Source organism: Seriola aureovittata, chromosome 7, assembly GCF_021018895.1.
Source record: "Seriola aureovittata isolate HTS-2021-v1 ecotype China chromosome 7, ASM2101889v1, whole genome shotgun sequence".
Lineage (NCBI taxonomy): Eukaryota > Metazoa > Chordata > Actinopteri > Carangiformes > Carangidae > Seriola > Seriola aureovittata.
The window spans coordinates 4,838,180-4,863,097 of record NC_079370.1 but is presented as its reverse complement, the minus strand read 5'-3'; the positions used below and the strand labels follow the sequence as shown (position 1 = coordinate 4,863,097).

The 24,918-nt window shown below is 39.4% G+C and overlaps 1 protein-coding gene across 1 annotated transcript in view; it reads left to right on the top strand.

Moving 5' to 3' along the window:
- The first annotated feature begins 982 nt into the window (after positions 1-982).
- plekhf2 (pleckstrin homology domain containing, family F (with FYVE domain) member 2) overlaps positions 983-24,918 on the top strand; it is a 32,555-nt gene continuing 8,619 nt past the window's right edge. Inside the window, exon 1 of the mRNA XM_056380870.1 lies at positions 983-1,119. The gene's annotated coding sequence lies outside the window, so the exon portion shown is untranslated. The remainder of the gene's footprint in view (positions 1,120-24,918) is intronic.

The following is a 24,918-nucleotide window of genomic DNA, read 5'->3' as shown; positions in this document are numbered from 1 at the left end:
AAGAAACTACATGAAAAGTATCTCAAAGTTGTGATGTACTAAGTCAAAATTAAAACTTCATATCTAATAATTATGTCTTGGTATTGTTCTGATTTATTATATCAAAACATAAAATGTTAGCAGTTTGACACAGTAATTTGGAATTCATTGTTATTGCTATAAGATTGTGAATCAAGTTTGACCCAGCACTGACTGAAATATCATTACCACATCACAATAGTGGTACTTAATCATAACAGTGACAGCATGACAACGTAATACAACAGGATGATATCATTTGTCAGTATTCATAGATTTAAAGTGTAGTGGACCGTTGGGGGCAATGATAAAAATCAGTAAGGTGACTGTTTATTAGATCTTTGCATGATTTTGCATCAGTGTGTATAAATACTTTGAAGCACTTGTTTGACTGAAAACTGGACCTTGCGACTGATATAATAAATTGCATTATTCATACTGTGTCATCAGTGCTTCAGCAGCATTTTACTGCTTTAGTAGTCCAGTGGTTGGGCCCCATCCCAAGGCTCACAACATAAATCTGAGAGGTCGTGATATGACTAATGGAAAAAGAAAGAAGAAAAATACACTAGTCTGTTTTCAGTTTTTTTGACTTTTTTCCAATCTTTGATTTGTTTTTGTTTTTTTGTGGAATATTGGTGAGATTTACATCTTTAAACCTTGATTATTTATTCAAATGAAACCATGAAATGTTGGGAACCACTGGTTAATTCATTCTGATCATATGTGCTTTTGATTGCAAAATCTGAATCTGCAAAGTAAGTAAAATAGTCAAAAATGTGGTGAGGTAGAAGTATTAAGTAGCCTAAAATGTAAATGCTTAAGTGCAGTAGTTACATTTTGAAACAGGAATTGCCTTTTGATGAACATTTGTTGAGGAGTTTGTCGCTTGTGATCTATTCTCCGACTGTGCCGTGTGCCGTGAACGCAGCGCGTCGCTCCGCTGCCATGTTGTTGTTTTATTTTCGGGGCAGCGGCAGAGTTTCCAGCTGCTGTCGGTGTCTGCGGACACAGCGGGTGGTTTCTGAGGTGGAGGCGCTGCTTTACTGACTCTATCTGGAATACAACTCAGCTCCAAGTCACCGTTAAAGTTGCCGTCGGGTATGTACTTTTTTCTCTGATTTAAAAGTTGTCTCTGTTGACTAGCTCCGTGGGTCGGTGCTACTTTTTCCCATTCATGCTAACAGGCGCTAGCTGCTCAACTTAGCGCAGTAAAACCTCCCTTTTTTTCGACTTTCCTTAAATCGTGAACTGTGAGATAAGATAGACGAGCATTTGTGGGGGCAATAACAAGCTAGCAGAGTTGAGTTAGCTTCGGCACAAGTATAGACAAATGAGCGGCGTTTTGGAAGCTAACTTCTGTGCTAGCTGTGCTAACGCTGCCAACTGACACCACTCTGCCAAACTTGGGTGATTACTTAAAAACACTGATGTGCAACAGAAGAAACTTTCAGGTGTTTTATTGGTACAAAGTATGAATGTAAAGGGAGAATTAAGTCATTGTGACCGTACGTGCCTCGCTCGTGTCGGCTGTGTTAAGCCTGTGGGATAAAATCATTGTGGATTATTTATGTATGGCAGATCAGGACCGACTGTGAACGCACCATTTATCAAGTGTTCCTCGGCTCATACAACTTTAGCTTCATGTATGATTAATCAGAAGTACTGGTACAAAGTTTAGAGTTTGCCTGGCTTACTCCACCCACCTGTACCCCACCGTACCGGTAGCCTATAATGAGTGAGAGGTCCCGGCTGTGTTGTAACAGAAGTGAATGTGTGTGATCTTCACTGCTAGTGAAACTTTTTCTACCACAAAAAAGAGGAAGTTCGCCTTGTCCTGTCTTTGCTTGAGTCATGTCTGTAGTTGGGATTACACTGCTCCAAATCCTCTTTTGTTTTTACTTGACTTCTCCTGTGAGAGGATGGTGTGCCTTCAAGGCCAAGGGTAGTTCACATGTAGTCTGCCATAGTGGGATTATTCCTATTATCCATTTACGTCCAATAACATGCTTCTTAGTTTAAGAAAGGAATTTTAAACCCTGATTAGAAGCTGCCAGTTGGACTGGATTTCAAAACAACACAGTCAGTTTTACATCTTTTATAGCTGCAACTGTTGATTATTTCAATTGTTGTTTAATCAACATATTTATCAGTTAATAGAGAGTTTGTTAAATCTATTAAATAATATAAAATGGTGAAAAAACACAGTTTTCCAGAGCCAAAGTTCACCTGTTTGGATGCTTTGTTTCGCCTGACCAACAGTCCAAAACCCAGAGACAAAAAAGTCATATATTATTATTAATTAATCCCCTGATTATTTCCTTGATTGATAAATTTAAGATAAAATACCTGTCACAAGTTCCCAAAGTGTAAACTGACATCTTAAAAATGTCTTGTTTTGTTCCACCAACAGTCAAAAACCCCAAAATATTTAATTTGCAATAAAAATAAACACAGAAAAGCAGGAAGTCGTAACGTTGGAGAAGCTGAAAACAGCAAATCTTTTATCCATTTATCAAAATTGATCAATTACTCTCTTACCAAAATATTTCCTGATAATTTTTCATTTGATTAATTAACTAATTGTTGCAGCTCTGACCATTAAACCATAAAATTTAATCGACTGATTGATTGTAGCAACTTTAGAAAAATAATTCTCTTGAAGTTGAGTTTTATTAAATGACTGAAATAATTCATTTAATATGCAAAAATATCCAATATTCACTGAACCCAGCTTATATCATAATGAGTATTTCATGGTTTTACTTGCTTTATATCATTTTAAATTGAACATTTTTGAATTTTGAACTGTTGGGCGAACAAAACAAGCAATTCCAAGATGTTCCCTCGGACTCTGAGAAACTGTGACGTGCATTTTTCATAATTTTTTGATATTTCATGAACTAAACAAACATATAAATTATGAAATAATAATTTTTTGCAGCTGTAGTTGAACAACTAGAAAAAAAATCACTGTTTTTTTTTTTTATTCTTGCCAAATCATTGTGGTAGAAAACAAAATGCAGCCCTAAACCTGTGGTAAAGAGAAAGTGTGAAGGGCGGGAGAGTTTCACAAGCTGGAACTTGAACTTTGTGGTTTTATTTTACTTTAGTAGATAAATGACCAGAAATAGCTTTTGGCAAACATCACAAAGAAACTCACCTGTTATTATCCAGAATAGAAATACAGACTTTATTTGACTAAAACATCATCTTCTACATCTACACTCATAAATACAGATATATATATATGGATGACAGTTGGAATTAGATTAGAAAACATGATGAAACATGAGATTGTGTTTGTTATTTAAACTTAATGAGATTGTTGTGTGGAAACATGATTTAACATGAGAGTGTATTTGTTATTTAAAGTTAATGAGATTGTTGTGGTGTCACACAGAGCTCCTCTGCAGGAAAAAAAAAGTTTAGAGGAAGTGGTTGAGATAGGATCTTGTTTTTATCGGATGTGCCGTCGAGTATTAGAAGTGTTTGGGGTTGGGTAATTAGATCATGTTCACCTTGACAGCTTTTTGTAGAGAATCTGCTGCACTCACACAGATTTAACCTGGTTGTGTTGATGTTCCTGGTGTTAAGCTTTGCAGCAGCTTAGAGACTCTTCAACCAGATACTTCACTCATAATTGGCATCAAACCTGTGAGCTTTTCGGTAATGAGACTGAAGTACTACCCTACTTTATGTGCCTGAAAATCAAACCCGAATATTTTTTGAAATCCAGCTGAATTGTGTTAATACGGCTGTAACTAAAGATTCTTTTCAATATAGATGAATAACAATATTCATTCAATTAGTTTTAAATATGTAAGATTTAAGTGAATGCTGATGAAAACTTCCCCGAGTCTGAGGTGCCGTCGTCAAGTGTCTTGTGTTTGTCTGACCAACAGTCCACAACCTAAAGATGTTCAATTTACAGTTTAGAAAAACAGCAAATACCCTCAATCAGGGTGCTCGGACCAGTGAATATTGACTCTGATTAATTGATTGAAATGTAATCCACTGCTGGAGACATAATGTTACACACCAACTTCTTTTTTTTTTTTATTGCAAAACACATTTCTATCTAATCGGTGGAGAATCTGGGTTTGAATCGAGAATCGATCCTGAATCCAATTCTGACCCAAAGAATCAAATCAAATTGCAGGATTCCCGCTGATTTCTTTGTGGCGTCTTGTATCAGAAAGGTGGAAATGTGAAAGCTTACTTATCATAAACCAGTTGATTGATATTCAGCATCTATTTTGAGAATCATTTAATCAGAAATTCTGAAAAACTGTCAAATATTTACCGATTTCAACTTGTCAAAAGAGATTAGCTCCTTTTTAAGGTGAATATCTGAATATTTGGACTCTTGACATTTGAAACTGTCACCTAAGGCTTAGCAAAATTGTTTGCAATATTCGAATAAATGGTTAGTCAATTAATATTCATTCATTTTGGTCCTAACTGGCACCCATTTTTGAAACACTGTGAATGATACCGAGCCCTGTGTGACAGCATATCTGTCCGTAACCTAAAGCTGATGCCTCAAACTGAGAGAAATGTCTAGTTTCTACAGTGTCATGTGCAGAGCAGCTGGTCTTTTGGGTAGTCTCACATTTTAGTTCCTCAGAGGACTGACAGCAGGAGGCTGGGGGGGCGGGGGGGATACCATCATCTTAGTCAGATGTAAATGAAGAACTAACAGGGAACCTCCGGTTACTGACTCCTCAGAGAAGAAACTGTCACTTTACATTTTCCAGTGCCTGACCGGAGCGACTGGTGAATTACAGCACACGCCTGTGGGCAGGTAATCAGCCCTTCATTGTCATTAATCGACTGCGTTAGCTGTTGGACGACACTCTTGGGTTTCCCGCTGTCAGCAGGTCGGTGAGCGGAGCCGTCTCTCTCTCCTTTTTGTGTCTCGGCGTGGTAAAACTAGTTCTGCCAGAGCTGACGAGGGTGAGGCCGAGTTAAAACAACTAAATGCTATCACCTGCCACCACCCCCGCCCCCTCCCCCTCCCGTCCTCCCCGCCCTGTTACTCTGCAAGCACAGGATGTCTGGTGTGGCTTCCTGTGTAATCCAGCACCCAGCTCGTAATCCAGTGTATGTCTGTTTATAAATAGAGGCAGATTACCTTCATAAGAAGAGCAGGTTATTTCCTCGTCGCTACATCAAGCAGCTCACAGGTAAACAAACAGATTACAGTATGGAGCGCTTCATTTGATGCAACGGAGCTGACCTGCGAGAGGAGATGGGTGGTACTGCTGATACACAGGGCTGCAGCTAATTATTAATTTCAATATTGCGTAATCTGTCGACAATTTTCTTCAATTAATAGATTCATCATTTGATATATATAACACCAGAAAACAATGAGACATGTGCATCACAAATTCCTAGAGCCCATGAAGACCTCAGGAAATGTCTTTTTTATTTCCCACCGACAGCCCAAGCCCCCAAAATATTTAACATGAGACAAGGAAAAGCAGCAAGTTCCTACATTTTAAAACCCTGAACCTTCAAATGTTTGGCATTTTTGCCTGGGAAAAAAAAATACAATTATTATTAAAATAGTTGTCATTTATTTTTGTGTTGATTGACTAATCATTGCAGCTCTAATATATGTACGCTTATCTATACTCTAGGGCTGCAATTAATGATTGTTTTCATAATCAATTAGTCTGTTAATGATTTCCTTGATTAATTGAGGGGGAAAAAAAGTCAAATAATTGTATTTTTAATGCAAAAGTGCCATTTATTTATTTATATTACATATAAAGAGATGCGCCTGGCTGACTATAGCTCACGTGTGTTGGGTTGGTATCATAGAAACAACAGCCAGCGCTCTCCTCCAGACAGAGGCTCGTGTTGAGAGCAGTAACCCAACAAATGTGCACAGGAAGTTAGATGCTCCGAAACAGGGTAACACAGCAGATGTAAGGAAACAGATGAAAATGCATTGTATATATTAAAAATACTGTTTGACAACAGGAAACCCACAGCCACAGCCTTGCAGCTAAAATTAACTCCACTCATTTCAATGAGACTCGATGCAGCAGAACCACAGATATCACCTTTTTTTATTTTTTTTATTTATTCTACATATTCTTCTTTGTAAAAAAAAAAAAATCTGGTGCCTACATTTCCCACAATCCACAGCGCGATTGTAGAGTTTGTTGTGTCTAGTATTTTGTCCTATATAGAGAAAACAGACCTCTGAGTCTGAGCTGAACATTTGTGTTTAAATCAGCTGCGTTAATTTCTAAAGTTAATATTGTTGGAACCAATTAAAATAAATAAACATAATTTTATCAGTTATAATTAACTACAGCTGAAAGATTCAGTTTAAATCTGTGATCAGCAAACTACATTTATTTTTAGTGGCCGCTATTAATTTAAGGAAGCCTAATTAATGTTGGCAACCTGTAGCTCCAACCTGAACACGAGCTGAGCTGCTGAAATGTTGGTTATTGATTGATATTGATCGTTGTGAGTGACAGTGAAACAACAGCTTTCACAAACTGCTTGATGTGAGCTCCTGATCCAGAACTCTGGGCTAAATGAGCTCCGTGTATTGATCTGATGCATGAAAAGCTGAGGCTGCGATCGGCTGATTATGCCTCCGTAGAAGAGTCTCCAGTGATGTGTCAATCCAAGAAGAGACACGAGAGATTCATTAGCGTTGGAGCTTAAAGAAGACGACCAGACAGCACAAGGCAAGTTAGCGGGACCTGTGTCTGTTGGTGTGTAATGTGCAGGGGAGTGAATCATATATTTCTAATAGATCGGGTGTAACGAAGAAAAGACATCAGTAATCATGTTGAGTGGTAAAAAAAATGAAAGATAGTCGATGCGTTGGTTTTCAAGTGTCACCTCAGAAAATCCTAACTCAGGGGCCGCCTTAGTTTTGTCCAATCAGGAAGTGGACGAATGCTGCTCGTGACAAATATTAATCTCAGCTGTGAAATCAATTTCTAATCAAAGTGTCTTTGATGTGTCTTTGCACTTGTTAGGACTTTGCAGTTTGATGCATTTGAATGTGATTTTGACTATAAAACCAATATAAGTGTTGGATAAGTCACGTGACAGAGAGGACAGCAGAGTAACAGTGTAAGGACCTTATAAGGACAGCAGCATGTGCAGTCAGGATCCACTTTCAGCACCGACACTTCTCATTTTCATATCTGGCCACACTCACCATTCACCATGGACACTTATTTAAAAGTGTTTTATAGTAAGTCACAGTTTCACTCTCTGTTTCTCATCTGGCCTCTGCCGAGCGTTTCACACTTCTGTCTGTGTCGTCTCCTCTGTGCTGTTCCTGCTGATGGTCACAGCGCTCATTTCCTTCCAGACTTTAATAACATGCGTTCTGATTACTTGGCCAACGTTACAGCCTGACTCTGAAAAGCTTTTTAGCATTAAATGAATACATAAAAAAAAGAAGTAGCTTCGTTTATAATGCCGTAAAGACTCCAGAATTAGTAAATTTGTCTGTTTATAGGAGGCACAAAGAAAAAATAAGTAGGTCAAGTTATTTTAAAGACCTTCAGTTATGCAGGGAAGTGTGTGTCTAGTTGTGGCTTGAAAAGGGAAGGTGAAAGTCTGTTGTCATAGAGAAGGGCAAGACAGGATGAATGTTCAGCTAGGACGGTCTTTCCTGGAAGACATTCATAATGGTGCAAGGGAAAAGTGACAGAAGCTGAGGTGTGAAAAACTTTGCCAGAAATTATGCCAACTCCGTGGAAGCTGAGGTGTGAAAAACTTTCACACCCTTAGCAATTATTGGACGCTTCGCCCACCTCATTACGCTGTTGGATAGGTGGATTCAGACACTATTCTGCTACTGCTGAGAGGTTAGAGGTGGGGGTGTTGTGTTGTGTCAGTATACCTGAGTTTTTGAGGTAGCGGGTGTTGCCCACCTTGCAGACCCGACTGGTGACTCTCCTCTAGGGAAAGTCCCTAGATTTGTTGTTAGCCGCTAAGTTAGCAACGCTGCCTGTTCTCGCCAAATCATTATGAAAGAGCAGCGACCAATTGGAGAAACTCCCAACACTTGACCGGCCGACCAATGGTTAAACCTTATCACTGAGTCACACAGTATTCAGCTAACCAATGGTGTAACTTCATCACTCAGCCAGTCAGCGACATTAGCGTTTATAGGCCTGTCCCTGCTGTTGCGGTTCAGCCAAAACGAATCCAGGATCATTTTAAGTTCACAAGTGAAGCTCACTTACCAAGTCCCAGATTACAAGCAGCCAGCAGCCTGACATACTTCCTCGTCTAGACAAGGTGAGCAGGTGTTTCATTTTGGGATATTTTGAATTGTTTGATTGGACAGCAGGAGCTTGTCAGTGGATCCGATGCTCCTGAAGAGCTGCACTGTTTAAAATCTGCTTCTCCAATCAGATTTTTTTTTATTATTGGTGCTTCCTTTTCTAAAAGGGGGAATAAGGAAAGTTATGGAAAGAAAACAGACGTTATATATATATATATATATATTTTTTTTTTTTTTTATTTATTTATTTTTTTTATTTTTTATTACTGTTTTTAGGTCTTGAAATTTCTCCTTTATGTTTAAGGGGAAATCACAGAATCAACACCACACTTCGTACACTGTATGCGCTCCATTTGCTATGATTATTTCTATATTGAAGATCAGTTTGTTGCTCTGTTCAATGACAAAGTTTCCCCTTGTCTGTCCAGATTAGATCTTTCCAGAGGCTTTTATCACAGTCGAGTGAGTCTACATTATTGACCTGATTAGATAAATCCTTTCTTAAAGCCATTTCATCAAGGCTTTTCTAAGCGATACTGAGCAGCTCTGTTTTGTTGCTCTTGTAATTTGTTACTCCTCTTCAGACCTGTTACTAAATTTCTAATATGCAAGCTGTGATTTGCGACATGAGATAAATATGTAATGCGGTAAATATCTCACTTTTACAGGGTTCAGTCATCAAAACAAAAAGTGCCATGTTGATGCTTTATAGGGGTTGCAAATTTATCTGCAATTTCCTGCATGTGAAATTTGATGCTGCAATCTGAGTGTAAGCAGTACTTGCATCACTTAAAAGCCGCAGGGAGAATATTATTTCTCACAGTGAATAATGTACAAAAAACATCATATTTCCAAACTTTAAATAATTCAAAAAGAACCAAATGTGCAGAAGTGAGGCAGAGGCCGCCTGTGATCTTTACATCCCCAGGTGATTTCAAGCAGATTTGACACCGGTCTGTGTCCTGCCTGAAACCCTATTCTCCTGTAAATTATTTTGTCAAAACTGATTGTGAGCGCCCTCGTCATAGCGCAGAGCAGCAACCAACCCAATTATAAACATGGGCAAGGAGATGAAAACCAACAGTCTGCAAAATTGCTCATTTTGAGGACATGACATAACAAAGTAAGTAGCTCTCAGCCTGTACATATTTAGCCTTTAAAGACTTTTTTTGTAGTTTTAACAGAGTCATCAGCTTAGGTTTTGTAAGTTTAAATATCTTTCATAATATTGTGTATCCTCAGCTGATGTAATTATTTCCAATCCACTTTCATACTGAAGCTAAAATGTGATTTGTTTTATTCTGAACATCTGCACACATTGTAAAGTTTTATTTAGAGCTGCAACTAATGACTTTTTACATTATAGATTCATCTGGCAGTTATTTTCTCGATGAATTGATTTATCATTTGTCCATTGGATGTGAGAAAATAGTAGGTGACATCTTCAAATTGTAGTTTTGTTCCAACCAACAGGATATTCAGTTTTCTATTTTAGGAAAGTAGCGAGTAATTATGTCGGAGAATCAGGAAAAATCTTCACTAACTTTCTTGCATTGAGCAGAAAATGAGGCGCAGACCGGACAGTGTTTATTGGACTGCAAGTCAGATTAAATAAGCAATTTAAAGACACCTCCAGGCTCTGGGTCCTTAGGATGAGTATTTGTCATTATTTCTGAATAGATGGCAAGTAGAAAAGTAATTACTCGTTGCAGCCGTTAAAACAAAAACACAGAGCGAGTTAATCAACATTCTGGTTGTGACTTCTTCAGGAGTGAATTTGTAGCCACGAGGTGTTTGGATTGAGTGAGGGCGAGTCAGCTTGAAGAAGTGACCTGATGTGATTTAAAAAATATTTGTTCTCACAGTGCGCGCAGATTCACCGTGACTTTAACCAGCTCCCGGGATTGGAAAATACGAAAACGAGAGCCAGAAACTTAGGTCACGACTCTGCGCTACCTGTTGGGTTTATTTGCAGTGGAAAGGCTCAAAGGTTGAGCTGCTGCACACACGAGTGCAGCAGAATGAGGGAAACAGATGGAGGCCTGTTCAGAGCAAATTCCTCAGAAACGCCATCCTGTCAGTCTCGTTTTTGAACGCAGCACTACGCGCCGAGCCACTTGAGGTTGTTAGTGTGTGTGTGTGTGTGTGTGTGTGCGCGTGCGTGCGTTCGCGTGTGTGTGTGTGAAACCACAGACCAGGAAACCTCTTCAGTTGGAAAGGTTACAGTCTCATAATTTCCTGCTCTCTGACACATTTATCAGTCAATTAGCCTACTTTAGTGTGAAAGTGAAAGTCTTGGTTTATATGGATGGATTTTTTTACACTCATTTCTTGAACTTTGAATTCTTCTGTGAGCGTGTAGTCTGAGTCATGCGACGGTAAAACTCTCACTGAAGCTCCAACTGTTCAAACGTCTGGCTGTAGTGTAAAGCTGAAATTTGGCAATAATTCTGATAATCGAATGATCATAATGAGTAATTTTTCAAGCTAAAATGTAGTTGGCTGATTCCAGCTTCTCGAAAATGAAGAGTGTGACTGTCAAGTGGACAAAACAAGCAATGAATGTTAACAATTAGTTAAGCAAAAAACTGGCAGATTTATCAGTTGTGAAAATCACAACACCCTGCAGTTTTAATGGAAAAGAAAAGAAATATAACTATTAATTATTAATATTAGTAATTACTGCCTTGTATCTGAGAGGCCAAGTTGTTCACATAAATTGAATGAAATCTGATGAATGTTGGAAGTGATGAAATGTAAACATGTAAAGATAGCAGCGGTCAGTATGAGCTGTTGAGTGACATCATTTCAGCTCAGATTCAGTGAGATTTTATATTTTTTGTTATGAATTAAACATTTGGGTAAAAAAAAATAAACATTGACATTTCCTCAATTTTTCATTTCAAGTGTTGAATTGGAAATACCTTTTAAACTTCATCAACAGCAGCAGCAGTCCACAAGGAGGATGAATGTTTTACTAAAATACTGTTTACAGGTCATCATCATCCATCTGAATTCGGTATTTTAAACCAGTGGTTCTCAAACTTTTTCACCTCAAGGACCCTTAAACTGACACAGATTAGACCACGGACCCTCATCTGATAGGATTCCTGCTTTTTTTAATTACAGAAAGTACTCATGGGAACCCCCCAGGAACCCTGTCTAGGACCCCTTGAGAACCGCTGTTTAAAACCGAGCACGTGGCTTCAGTTATTGCCTCTAACCAGGAGGTGTTTGGGAAGAGTTAGTCGCTGCTCTGGTGTCGCTCACCTCAGGTTGGCTGCTGATGACAGTAACTAAAACATCAGCGCCCACACGTTCTTCCTAAATTAGCAGAAAGGTCTGCGTTGTCACCAGTATGTTTATGATCTGCAGACTACTGATGTTGGGCTTTGTGGCTTGAATGAACACCTGCTTAGAAACATTATTTCTTGCCAAACTTAAAGCTGATTTTGGGTCAGGTCTGTTATTGTGTGTTGGTGCATCTCCGACTCTCGCATTGGGTTTTATATCAGATAATCTTTACACCTCCAGTCAGCGTATTTGGTCTGCCTGCCCAAGTATATCCTATGAGCCGGAAACACTGATTCACGTTGCAGTGTGTTTGCAGAGACTTAATAGCATGAGAAGACATGCTGTATCAGCATCTGAAAGATTTCAGTCTTCTTTCTTCTCCTCTGCGTGTTTGAACGTGTACTGAACTAATTAGTTTGCAAGATACCCTGCCTCCTACACTTCATCTGTTTGAACCTGTATGGGTGACTGATTAAAACCTTCCCGCCTGCTGACAAACTCAATGAGTTTCAGCACGGGCTGCAGCTTTCACAGGCCAAACTAAATCTCAGCAATCACTATCATTTGGCTCGTTATTCCTCCAAACACCCAGCGTTTTAATTCTCAAGCTTCATCAGTGATAAAGTCCAAAGCACCGTCAGTTTGACTGCATTTCATTTTTAAAAAATCTGCAAGTCACCTAAGGCATGAAGACGTTTTCATCATCTCCTGTTGGCGGTGAGGTGATGTCAGCCTGCGAAACATTTTGGCAACAAACAAAGGTCTGATTGACGTCTGTATTTGCCTGAACAGAGGTCTGTGTAACCAGCAAGAGACAGAATGAAATGGAAGCGGATAGAGTTGAAATGAATGGTTGACTGACAGAAAGTTATTTGATCATTTTTTTGCTAATCAATTAATTGTTTGACAGTTGCGAAATTCTTGCTAAAGGACTGAAACACTCTGGTTTCAGCTTCTCGGATGTTAAGTTTTGCTGCTTTTCTCTGTTTTTTTATCAATGTAAATTAAAAAACTTTGAACAGAACATTCACAAATGTCATCTTGGACTCTGGGAACTGTTGATGTGCATTTTTAATTTTGAAAATAAACGATTAAAAGAAATAAATCATCAGTTTTAGCCCTATACTATATTATTGTTTTTTTTGGCGTGGCCGTGGCTCAGGTGGTACAGTGGGTTGTCCACAGATTGCAGGGTTGTTGGTTTGATCCCCAGCTGCTCCTGTCTGCCTGCCGAAGTGTCCGCGGCAAGACACTGAACCACAAGTTGCCTCACTTCTAAACCACTTTGAATGTTGATGTAATAATTACTCCACTTTAAAAACTTTTACTTTGAAAGTTTCCTTGTGTCTCCTGGAAGTCACATCTCTGCTGATGTCAGCGTGTGACCTTAAAAGGGAAGGCGTTTAATCACTGCGCTGGTCAGCACTTGAAGACAGCTGAGGTCAGGAGGGAGCAACTGCTGGAAATGACTGTGTAGGTCAGCTGCTCTTGTCCGAAACTCCAGGAGCTAAAGACGAAGCCTTAAGCGCTTTGTCTGGTCGTATAATTAATGACAGTCTACGTATGCAAGTTTTTGTATAATATCTTTTTGGAGCATGTTTGTTTTTGGCCAGTTTTTCTCACTCTTAATGGGACCATTTAGGTATTGTAACTGAGGTGGTAATTATTCCCTTTAACAGACTATATTGCAAACGCAAGCCTTATATTTCAAAATGGGGAAAAATATGGAGTATTCTGTAGAAACGGATGTCTTTGAGTGCAGCTGGACTTTCCCTTATGATGAGGTTTGGTCTGTTAATACTCTGCAGCTGCCCCCCAGATCACTGTGGTGTTTAATCTGCTGTACATGCCTTGTCTTTTTCCCCTGAGACCCGTCGAGCGCAGTGTTTATGTGATCGGAGGCTGTTGTGATGAGCTGAGAAAAAATTGTTTGCACTGTTGCTGCATACCAGCGGCCTGTCTGAGAGAGGACGGCAGCAGGTCTTTAAAGGTTCAAGTTGTGCAAGAGGAAAGCCCTTCGTCAGTCATGTGTCCGGAAAGATAATTTTGTTATCAGATATGACATTAACTGTCCTCCTTTGTAACACCAGACTTAAAGTATGACAGGAAGGAAATAACATCATAATTATATGATTCCTCATTCTGCTGGGAGGTCCTAGTTGAGGAACCTTTTAACCTAAATTAAAAGTGAAAATCTGATTAGTAACAAAGCTTTGATTGAGGACTGCAGCTAACGATTATTTTTATCATTGATTATGTCAGAAAATAGTGAAAAATGCCTGTTAAAATTTCCCATAGCTAAAGGTGATCTATTTTAAGCTCTGACCATCAGTCCACAGCTCAAACTAGCAAATGAAAAATGACCGAAAGGATTAATTGATTGTTGCACGTTAACTTCTTTATTGATTTGGCTTGTCGATAGTTAATCCTTGCAGCTCTAACTCAAATGATGACCTACTTTTATAAAAGCCAAAGATCCATAGAAACTTTTCCTGCAGCTTCTCTGCTCCCTGGCTATATTTTAAAATAACCCAAATATTTGTAGTTTCACCATAATATTGGGACAAAAATAATAAGACGCATAATCCAGATCTATAATGATAATAATCTTTATTTATAGAGCACTTCTCTAAACCCCCGTTATAAAGATATGGAGGACACGTAAGGCAACAGAGGTAAAACAAGCAAATCAGAAATACTAATTAAAGTATCTTAGTATTATAGAGCAAATGAAGGAGGAAGATGATCTGTAAAAATCAATAACACCATAAAAATAAAGAGTTCAGTCATCTGGACAATAAAACAGAATCAAAATTATACCATAAAACCATAAAAATCCATTAGGGACAGACAGATTTGCCTTAGGTAGTCAACAAAATAAGTAAGTCAGGAAAAGCTCCCATGTTGTTGTTATTATCATTAAACAGAGATACTGATTGAATCACATTCCTTTCTTGAGATATAAAACGTTATTTTCGTGTGATAATTATCTTGAGATATCACTGAAGCGTGTTCTCATGACGAGACATAATAACCAAGTGGTTTATTCAAGTCGTTCCACATGGGAGAGAAGTTTCCCTGAATGAGATTAATCTACATCCGTGTAGATTAATCTCATTTATCCAGGTACTTCAATTACAGCTAATAACACACTGAGTACTTAACATGGTCTCTCCTGTCATACTCATGTGTTTCACAGACGTTCCCAGATCGGCTTGACTGTTGAAATCCTCTAATTGAACCTTCCCGTCAGGTTAAAGTGGTGACATGAAATTTTGGTCATATTACATCCTGTATTTAAGCAGGGAAGCCATGTGTCATTTTCTCATCCAGTGTGGGAAATTACTGTCAGCTTCCAGCCACACAGAGGTAAATGAAATACTGTGTGCTGGTCTACAGGAGAAAGGATTCATCACTGGTTTTCTAAAAGTCAATCAGAACCTGGAGAAATGACAAGAACTGTTGTTGTATTGACTAAATGACCAAATTACACAGATTTAGGGTTCACATAAGGTCTTCAACAATAAATATTGAGCTCTTTTTAATGCATGCACGTAAGATTTGTGTTGGTAATCCTAATTTTTGCACGAATACTTTCTCCATTCTTGGTAATTACACATTTTCTCATGCAAGTTAAGCAGACTTTTCTATTTTCAGACTTTTTATTTGTTGTGTGAAGGCACAGTAATCTGTTTTGTTTTTTTTGGGGGGGGGGGTGTTGAAATCATTATCCAGGATATTGGCTCAGTTTTCACACCATCCTCCCTCACACCAGATTAACCTCCAATCCCTTTATCTGTGTTCATACTCACTCTGCGGCTGTGTAATCTCGTGTGTAGACTGACAGGATGTTGTTGACGTGTTGCGGCACAGTGCCATGTTCAGGTCGGCCAGGAGCTGATTTGAAGGAGGATCTCTGTTACCAAGGACTGTCCGGCTTTGCTTCATACAGACTGTGTGTGTAATTTAATAATAAGACTCCTCTATACTGCTTTCACACCGAAGCAGTTATTCAGGGAACACCTGGATTTAGCCACAGAAGCAGCAGGGAAGTTGGTTACTACAGTAATAGACAGGCAGGTGTTTTATTTTGAAGTTTTAATATCCATTAGAAGAAAATTTGTGGTTTTAAGAACCAAAATACCATCTCGGTGTAGTTTTACATCTCCTCTCTCAGGCTTTTCTCTGGAGCTCTAGTAACAACAGGTCGGTGAGCCAATCAGAAGAGAGGAGGCTCTGAGCCTCTCTTCTGATTGGCTGATTGTTTCCTGAGTGATCCAATAAAAAATATAGCAGATTTCAGGTAAAAACACTCAGAGAAATACAAATCCTGTAAATGTTTGAATGGTGGGTCCAGGTGGGCGGGGCTTGGTGACTGCTTTGTTGTGACATCACAAAGTTCCAGAAGTCCTAACGGCTGGTTTTAAGGCTCAGTTTCTGAATACAGGCTGTGTGCATTTCTCTGTGGACTGAGGCTTTGATACTTTCACAGTATTAATATAGAATCTAGACCTGATCTACAATCACACTACACATGGACACAGACCTTTACACTGGAGGAGCTTTGAACTTAGCTCTCTGGGTGCTAAGCTCTGTGTTTCGAGTGTTTGTGCAGGAGGTGAAAACACGACTTTCAGTTATATAAATCTAAAATTAGTCCTTAAAGCATATAAAATAATATGTTTTATAATTAGATTCTATTGCTTTACATTCATTCATAGAACATTATTATTGCAGTGCGGCTTATTTTGGCCGCGGCTGCTTGTGGATTCATAGTGCATCATGCTGCTGCTGGTGTCGGCGTGGTCACAGGGTCTCTTTCAGGTCAACTGCATTTTGAATCTGGTGTAATTATCCTCGGGTCTGAATGTGCTCGATCCGGTCTCTCTGTTTTTTGAGAATTCATTTATGCAGGTCAGGTTCTGGTGAGTTTTCCACAGGTCCACGTTGTGGACTGGATCCACAGTGTTGACCTCTAGTTTTCAGCCCCCCCCCCATACAACTTAACACAACTTGACTCTTAACCTTTTATAAACTCTGCAGTTCGTTTTCTACACCATGTTGCTTATTTACCTTGTAAGTCGAGAGCGGCAGCTTAAGCACAGAAACTGACACTGCCTCATCCTCGACAGCATCTGCCCTCAAATTACCCCCTCGGGGTAAATGGGCGTCCTTGTGTTTGCGGCTGCTGTTTACAGCCCACAGAAACTCTCTCTGTCTCTCTTCACTCCCTGCCTTTGTCATCGTCACTCTCTCCATTTAGCTGTGATGACTCACCACTTCCCTCGCTGACCCAGGCCTCCCAGTGTGGCGATGCTGGAGATTTAGCTGTCGGCCATGTTGGAGATATGAAAACCCACAGATCCCCTTTTTGTTAATAGGCAGAGTCACAGATTCACAATTCTCTCACAAAACTTTCCTGATCAGGTGGCTGATTGATCTACTCCTACTGTTATTAATTATTATTTTGAAATAGCGTTGAAACAGGTCTGTGATATATGATTATACATGATTAATGGCATTAGCTGTGTAATCTCAGGGTGTATTCTGCAAGATTCATCCAGAACAAAATATTTTTTTCAAAACCTTTTCATGAAAAAAATGACAACATGGGAAAACGGTTGCTCTTAATGCTGAATTTTAGATTGAACAGGTGTCGAGTTGAGTTTATACTGGGGGGTTTACTTGCTGTGGACAGGCTGTGATTTATATTTCAGTGTTGGATTTCTACTAGATGGATTTATCGTACATGATGAGCAAAGCTCTGCGTGGATACCCATGTATACACCCTACATGGATTGTACACAGATTTTTTTCATGGATGGGAGTCTAGAGGACTGAGTTACTGGATTTTCTCTTTATCTTCCCTAATGTTGTCTTCACTCTCAAATAAATCCACCAGCATTGGAAACTCATGGGAGAAAACACAAACAGCTCAAGCTGAACTATCTCTCTCGTGGCGGTCCCCATGTGATCTCACTGTAGCCGAGAGCTGGATTTGTATTTGTGCGTTAAGAGGCTATATGCTGTATCCATGGCAGCTCTGGTTCTAGCAGACGTGTACCTCCTCGACATGACAGAGATACCACATTTTCGCATTTTTCAAATGGCGGTTGAGTTTGTTGAGAAGTATTTCTTCTCCTACGTTTCGAGCCCCAAAAAACAGAGTCTTTTGGAAACGCTGCTGGACCCATTTCAGCTTGCAAACTCCCGGGTTACGTTGCAGTCTGGTCACGCAGAAACTTGAAACCTTTGGAAACGATGTCGGTCGCTCCCTGTTTGGGTCTCATCGGCTTCGACTACCAGTGGGGAAAGCAACATGGATAACGAAATACAAGCGTTACTGACCTTGTCTTTGCTGTTCCTCGTTCGCAGTATTTTGTGCGATTTTATGCAATCGTTTTAAATGAAAACATAGTAGTGTGGACGTAGCCTAAGGCGAAAGAAATTACACTACAAACCGCCTCCCTATACAATCATGGCTTTCGTCTCTTATTCCCTGTATCACAAAGTAAATGTAAGAGTGTAAACACAGATACTGTGGGGAATGTGAAGCTCGACACAGCCTGATCATATACAACACATGTTTTCTAACAGAGGTGATGCCAACTGGTGAAATCCAACACTAGGCTATAAATCAAAACCTACACCACAGGTCCCTGCGTATTAACCCCTGATGTGGACTATAAATTCAGCTTATTGCTCAGCTGTGTGTGTAGGTTCTGAGACAACACCGTAACCCCTCCATGTGCGACTATAAATCCCCCACTTTACAGTACAAGAAAAAGTCTGCACGGCGCTTTAATGCCTCTTGGTTGCGGTTTCCTAGAATCTGCAGCCAAATGATTCTTGGAGAAACATTTTGTCCCAGTATCTGAAAAAACCAGCTTCGTTTTTTTTGTCCAGTTGCTTATGGGAAATGAATTTATCTTCACAAAAGCTTTGCACCTGAAGGAATAGAGTCACAAAGGTGGAACCAGCTTTTACTGAGTCAGGTTAATGTTTGTTTGTTTTTTTCTTTTTGACTTGCTGTACAGGGCATTCGGTATTTCGTCGCCTCAGACAAAAGCCTTCTTGTGCCCTGTGCCCCCTGTTGTCTGAAATCCTTGCCCTACCTGTTGTAGGGCAAGAGAATAAAGTACTTTATTACCAGAGGATTTCCTTGCTTTTTGGGGAAGCTTTAATCTGATTCAGTCCTGGCAGTAAATGGCTGCACCTTTTTGTAAGCTGAGAGAGAGGGCATCGGTCCTAATTAATTAATCATTGGGCTTATCTAGAGCCACTGCTGTTCCTGGAACCCAAGGTAGCAGAACCAGAGGCCTGGATCACATTGACATTCAACATGACCAAACTCCAGCTGAGCATTTCCAAAACTACCTGTGTACAGAAATAGCCTTTTCATTTTTTCTGCCCTTTTCTCTGTGTGATCTTTACCCAGCAGCACCTGCTTATCATCTGTACAGGATGGAGTCAGAGTGTTTGTGTTGTGCCACTTGTAGCGGAATTAAAGCAGCTGAATATTTAGAGTATGGAAATGTAAATCCATGAGATTTGTTGAAGCGAATCAATGATCTCGTTGAGAACAGCTCGCAGAGAGGAATTAAAGTCTAATCCTGACATTACCTGAACAATCCAAGGTACTTTTATAAAGCACCTTGTGACTGGAGCTGAAATCAACAGTCAGTTCATAGATATATTGATCAAAAGCACTTTTTATATTGATGAATGATGTCATTTTTCAATCCATATTGCCTCATTCCAGCTTCTTTTGTCTGTTTCATATCATTGTACATTGAATAGATTTGCGTTTAGGACTGTAAGCTGAAGAAAGTAAGTCATTTTAAGATGTTACCTTGAACTTTTCTACTATTTTCTGACATATTATAGACTAAATAAGTACCTGATAAATCAAAAAATTATAGATAATCATAATTATAGTTATATACTTTACTGATGTGTAAATTTCTGGTAATTTTTTGATCATTTCCTGGATAGAACTCTTTCATTTGGCAGCACATATATGTAAAATAGATGGTGTTTAATTGGTACACTTCCAATTAAATAATTCCAGTAAATTTATTTCTATAATCTTCTTTACGCTGCCATTTTGGACAGGTATCTCCGGCTGAACATGCAGAAATAACAACAATTAAACTTTACGAGGAGTAAAGTTTTCAATAACAAAAGGATAATGAATAAATACTTTTTAATGAGGCAAGTGTTTCAGGGAAACTACTGGAAATCAACAATTACTGTAAAACACAACTAAACTAAGATTAAACTGGAGAACTTTTTTTATTTTAATTAAATATTTTAAATGATGCAAAAGACCTTCCTGTTTCTTTTATCTACAGTGCTTCAAGCCTTTAACCATGGCAACCTGTCCAAGACTAATCTGATGTTAAAGTGTGTGAAATTGTTTTTGACCTGACCTGGCTCAGTTGAGGCTACATCTGTCAGTCCAGGAGGCAACAGCTGGATGACGGATGTGTTTCAGGTGTCACAGCAGCTGTGTTAGCTGTGTTAGCTGTGTTAGCTGTGTTAGCTGTGTTAGCTCCACAGAGGGTGATACTGGCACAAAGAGGTCCAGTCTGCCACTCTCCAGCTGGCTGACAAACCCAGTCTGTCCCCAAGGTGGGAAACTGAAACCTTCTGACAACCTAATACGTATAGATAGTAAAGTTCTTCTCCACTATCAGACACTCACTGAGAACATTTACCTGTACGCCCAGGTGTAAAGATTACATCCAGGTTGCGTTTATCAAATTAATTATATCTTTACTAGTTATCGTTATATGGTGCTGCAAGTTCTCCTTAAAATCCTTAGTATCCATAACAACAAGCACCATCCGCTTTCCTGCAAATTGGGCGGCAAAAGTTATGACCAGCTCTTATTATTAAACAGAAAATGTATCTAGAGTCTCGAGTTTACCTTGGCAGGTGCTGTTTAACGTCTGTGAGGTTGGAAAATCGGTCCTCTCACACAGCCTTGTGTCAGCAGACTCTATCTCCTCCGTCCCTGAAATTTCTTCTTCTTTTCAGTAGAATTCAATGGTCTGAGCAAAAAAGGGCAAACAATCATGTGAAACTGCAAGCCGTTAGTCATAGTTCACACGTACTGAATGAGGTGTCGAGGCAGGAAGTCAAATGGCAGCTGATATTTTGACATTATCAAGTTTAAGTGAGAAAAATCCACCATATCTATATATTGATATAGATCAACAGTTTAAGTTGCTTTTCAAACCGTTTTCCTTTTGATTTACAGCATTTTAAATTGAAATCGTTGGGTTCTGGACTTTTCATTATTTTCTGACATTTTGCAGACTGAATTGATAATGAAAATGATTGTTAATTGCAGCCCCTATTACATAGCTTAATAACAAATTAGAAGTTGTTGCTATTAGCCATAATCTGCACCTGATCAGCTGTTGGGTTTTGATCTACAAAGTGCACTTGTGAAGTTTGACCATAGAATGAGATAATAAAATGCTATTTAATTAATTAATTGGATGTATTGGATTATCCAGGATGCTAACGATATGCAAAAAAAAAAAATCATATTGCGATTATTTTTTGGCAGGTTTCAGTTGGAATAGTTGTTTTCCATTTTCACTGAAAAAAATATTAAAATGATGATGATGTAATTGTTGTTGGTCTTGTACCAAACAAACATGTTCCCTTTACGTCTGGAGAATATGATTCGTAGGCCGAGGCACCACAACACTTATGGTACTAACAATGTTGTTGGAAATTGCACTTGGCACATATTGCGATTTATGTTTGGATTAACTGTGCAGCCGTAATTTTGCCTTTGTTCTTTTCTTCCTCCCAGTCGTCCTCTGTTCGCTCATGAAGCTCATCGCTCTCATTCGTCGCTGCACGTTGAAGAAAGCTCATTGTGTTTCTCCTCTTGTATTTTCAGTCTGTCTCGTCCCTCTCTCTCTCTCTCGTTTTGATTACTGGGTCGGGAGCCTCCAGCCTGTATTCATGCCGCTCCTCTCTCTCTCTCTCTCTCTCTCTCTCTCTCTCTCTCTCTCTCTCTCTCTCTCTCTCTCTCTCTCTCTCTCTCTCTCCCCAGACCCCTCGTCTGTCTGCTGATGGGAGCTGGTCGCCCAGTTCCCTCAGCAGTGGGCAGCGAGCCCTCGCTAACAGGGCTGACATGTCAGTGAGCCCCCCTGTCCTCTCCAGGGCTTTCAGCAGCAGCGGCTCACTCTCGGGGTCATTAGTGTGCAGATCACTGGGGAGCCCGGCCCAGGCTGCACTGGCATCCTGGTTAATTAGCATCGTTTCTAGCTCTGTGGTTTTTAAAAAAGAAAAAAAAGGGGCAGCAAACCAAAAGGGTAGTCACACCTACACTCTTCTTTGTGTAAGTGCAGTCCACCCACTGACAAACAAACAAGTGCTCGTAGATGAAAGTCACAACAGTAACTTGTTTATTGTGAGAAAAAACTTGCCACAACTTCTCAGCCTGGTTCTCCAGCTGGTGTTTTGAGAAGGTAGAGGATAGTGTCTTTTTACAGATGTTTCTCTTGTAAACAGCTGTTGGCTATGAGCAGAGAGACTGAACCAGAACAGCAAAGTACTGACCATCCAGACGGATAAACAATGAGCTGATATTCACTATAAAGCTCTGCAAAGCCGAGTGGAGCTGATTCAGCTGATGATTCTCTGCAGGTTCATCACTCCCACAGACTGTTTTCACATTGTCATTTCATGAATCATTATAAGTAAACCCACTAAAACTGTTTTTAAATCTTCTGTTATTCACTTCAATTCAATAAAAAAAAAAAAAAAACAATGACATGAAGAAACAACATCAGTGCAAAGAAAAAACAATCAACAATGGTGCAAAACAAAACCTGTAATATTCTAGTGAGAATGACAATAACATGTCAAGTGGAAATAAATAACTGAACACATAAAGTACTGACTGTACACTGCTGCAATCCAGTAGAACAGTCCTATAATAAACAGAACCTCTTTTAAACTGACAGTGTTCAGCTGTTGCTTTGACTGCGCTGATGTTTCCTGCTCCTGGTGGTGCTATGTTAGTTAGTCTGCAGTATTTCGAGGCCCACTCCATTTAAGTTTGAAAACAACAGCAGCGTCCATTAGACAAGAAAACAGAAAGCATCAGGAACGCAGAACAACGCTGTGAAACATATTCACAAGTCAAGAGATAGAAACTCATCTGACTTGTGTTCTCTCTGATCTCGGTTTATGCATTTCGCAGTGGACGTGATCTGAGCATCTCTCTGAGGTCACGGCTCTGCGCTTGAGCCTCGAGGCTCGCCAGAGACCCCCAGCACCCTTCCATCTATATCGTCAGTGAACTTTGACCTCCACTGTCATGCTGTAAGAAAAGCCGAAGGGGAGGTGGGGCATCTGGGTCGTGGCAGAGCTGGTGCTTGCTCTCTCCCACTCTCTCCCTCGCTCTCTCTCTGGAGTCTTTGAGACTGAAACCTTTATTTTCAGATTCCACGCGCCAGTTTATAAAAGCCTGGTGAATGTTGAGGAATCTGAGATGTACCGACCTTGCAGTCCAAATTAACACTGAGGGAAACTGTTGATTCTCCACATGCACATGTTGTTTGTGTGGTCAGTTTTTTTGTTTTGTTTTTTTTTTTTCCCTCCAGAGCTGTTCTTTCAATTAGCTTTTAAATCTGTAGTTCAGGTTGGAGTAAGAAATGTTTGGACCGCTACTCATTAGCTGTTTCTAAGAAAAGATACAGAGAATATCCTGTTGCATGCACAAATAATACTTTGTCTACGGCCACAAGTAACAATTATTTTCATATTTCCACTATTGAGTAAAGTTCTGATTATTTTCTCAATTAATGAGTGAATCGTTTTCTTTTATAAAATGTCAAAAAATTCACTGTTGGTCAGACACAACAAGAGAGAAATCCATCAACAACAACAATAAACTGCAGGGGACAGATACAGAATAGAAAAGTGTGGCCCAAAAAGGCCAGAGAATGAAATGTGTTTTTAGATTTAAAAACAGAGATGGAGGCAGCACATCCAATATCTTAACAGTAAATGGCTCCACAATCATGAGGCAGCAACTGCAAAAGCTCCGTAACCTTTTTAGTCGTAGTCGTGACCATGGGACAGACGAGAAAGATTTGTTGTCGGATCTAAGACCTTGGAGCTGAGTGCCAGTGAATAAGGTCTGTGATGGAAGACGGGGACGGACCATTAAGAGCCCTGAAAGCAATCAGGACCATCTGCAGGCGGGTTAATGGAGACTGGGGAAGGGATAAATACACGGGGATGAAATAGTTTGAAAATGGGTCTTAACTGATAAAACAGCGACAGAGATCAGAACCGAAGACAACACCCAGCATGTGACTTTCTGGACTCGGACGGACCGAAGATAATTTACTTCAGTTCTGATGCTGTTCATCTGAGGGAAATGATCAGTACTGTCGTGTACTGAACTTGTGAAAACTGTAAATGAGTTGTAGTAATATTGGAAGTGGCAGCCATGTTGTCTTGTTGACATTTCACTCCAGGGGATGGCGTCGTGGCAGGAAGTCAGACTGCAGCGGATATTTTTCAAATGACATTATTATTATCAAGTTTAAATAAGAAAAATCCACCACATCATCACAGTGTCATGCTGTTTATTGATAAAGATCAACAGTTTAAGTTGTTTTTCAAGCTGTTTTTCTTTGGTTTACAACATTTTCAATAGAAATCTTTTGGTTGGATTGGACTTTATAAAAAAAACATCACCTTTGTTCCCTTTTCAAGATTTTTCTTTATTTTCTGACATTTTATACACTACACAATGAATTGATTAATTGACAAAAAATAATGAGCCATTTATTTGATAATGAAATGATTACTAGTTGCAGCCCTAATTATACAGCTTAATAATTAATTTCTTGATTTAAGTGCACCTGTGAAGTTTAATCATCGTATGAGTTCATAAAATAATCAGTTACTAAAGATAGGACCAAAGATAATTTACTTCAGTTCTGTTCCTGTTAAGCTGGAGGAAATTATTTGCCATCCAACTTTGAATGTCAAAGAAAATCCAGGAGATTGATTTAGATTTTAGTTGGAGAAACGGCTGTGAATCATGTCGCAATATATATTATAATATCATAATCTGTGAAAGGTATTCATTTTCTCTTTGGTCCCAAATGACAAGAGAAATAAGAAATTCTGTTAAACTCATTTAGTTTCAGTTGAATATGAAGCTACATGTGATAAAGATCAGACGTTTATTAATCAATGTGATCGGTCTGAACCGCGCAGATGTGTTCTGTAAAATCAGATCATGTGGCGCCCAGACAGCACATGACATGACGGGG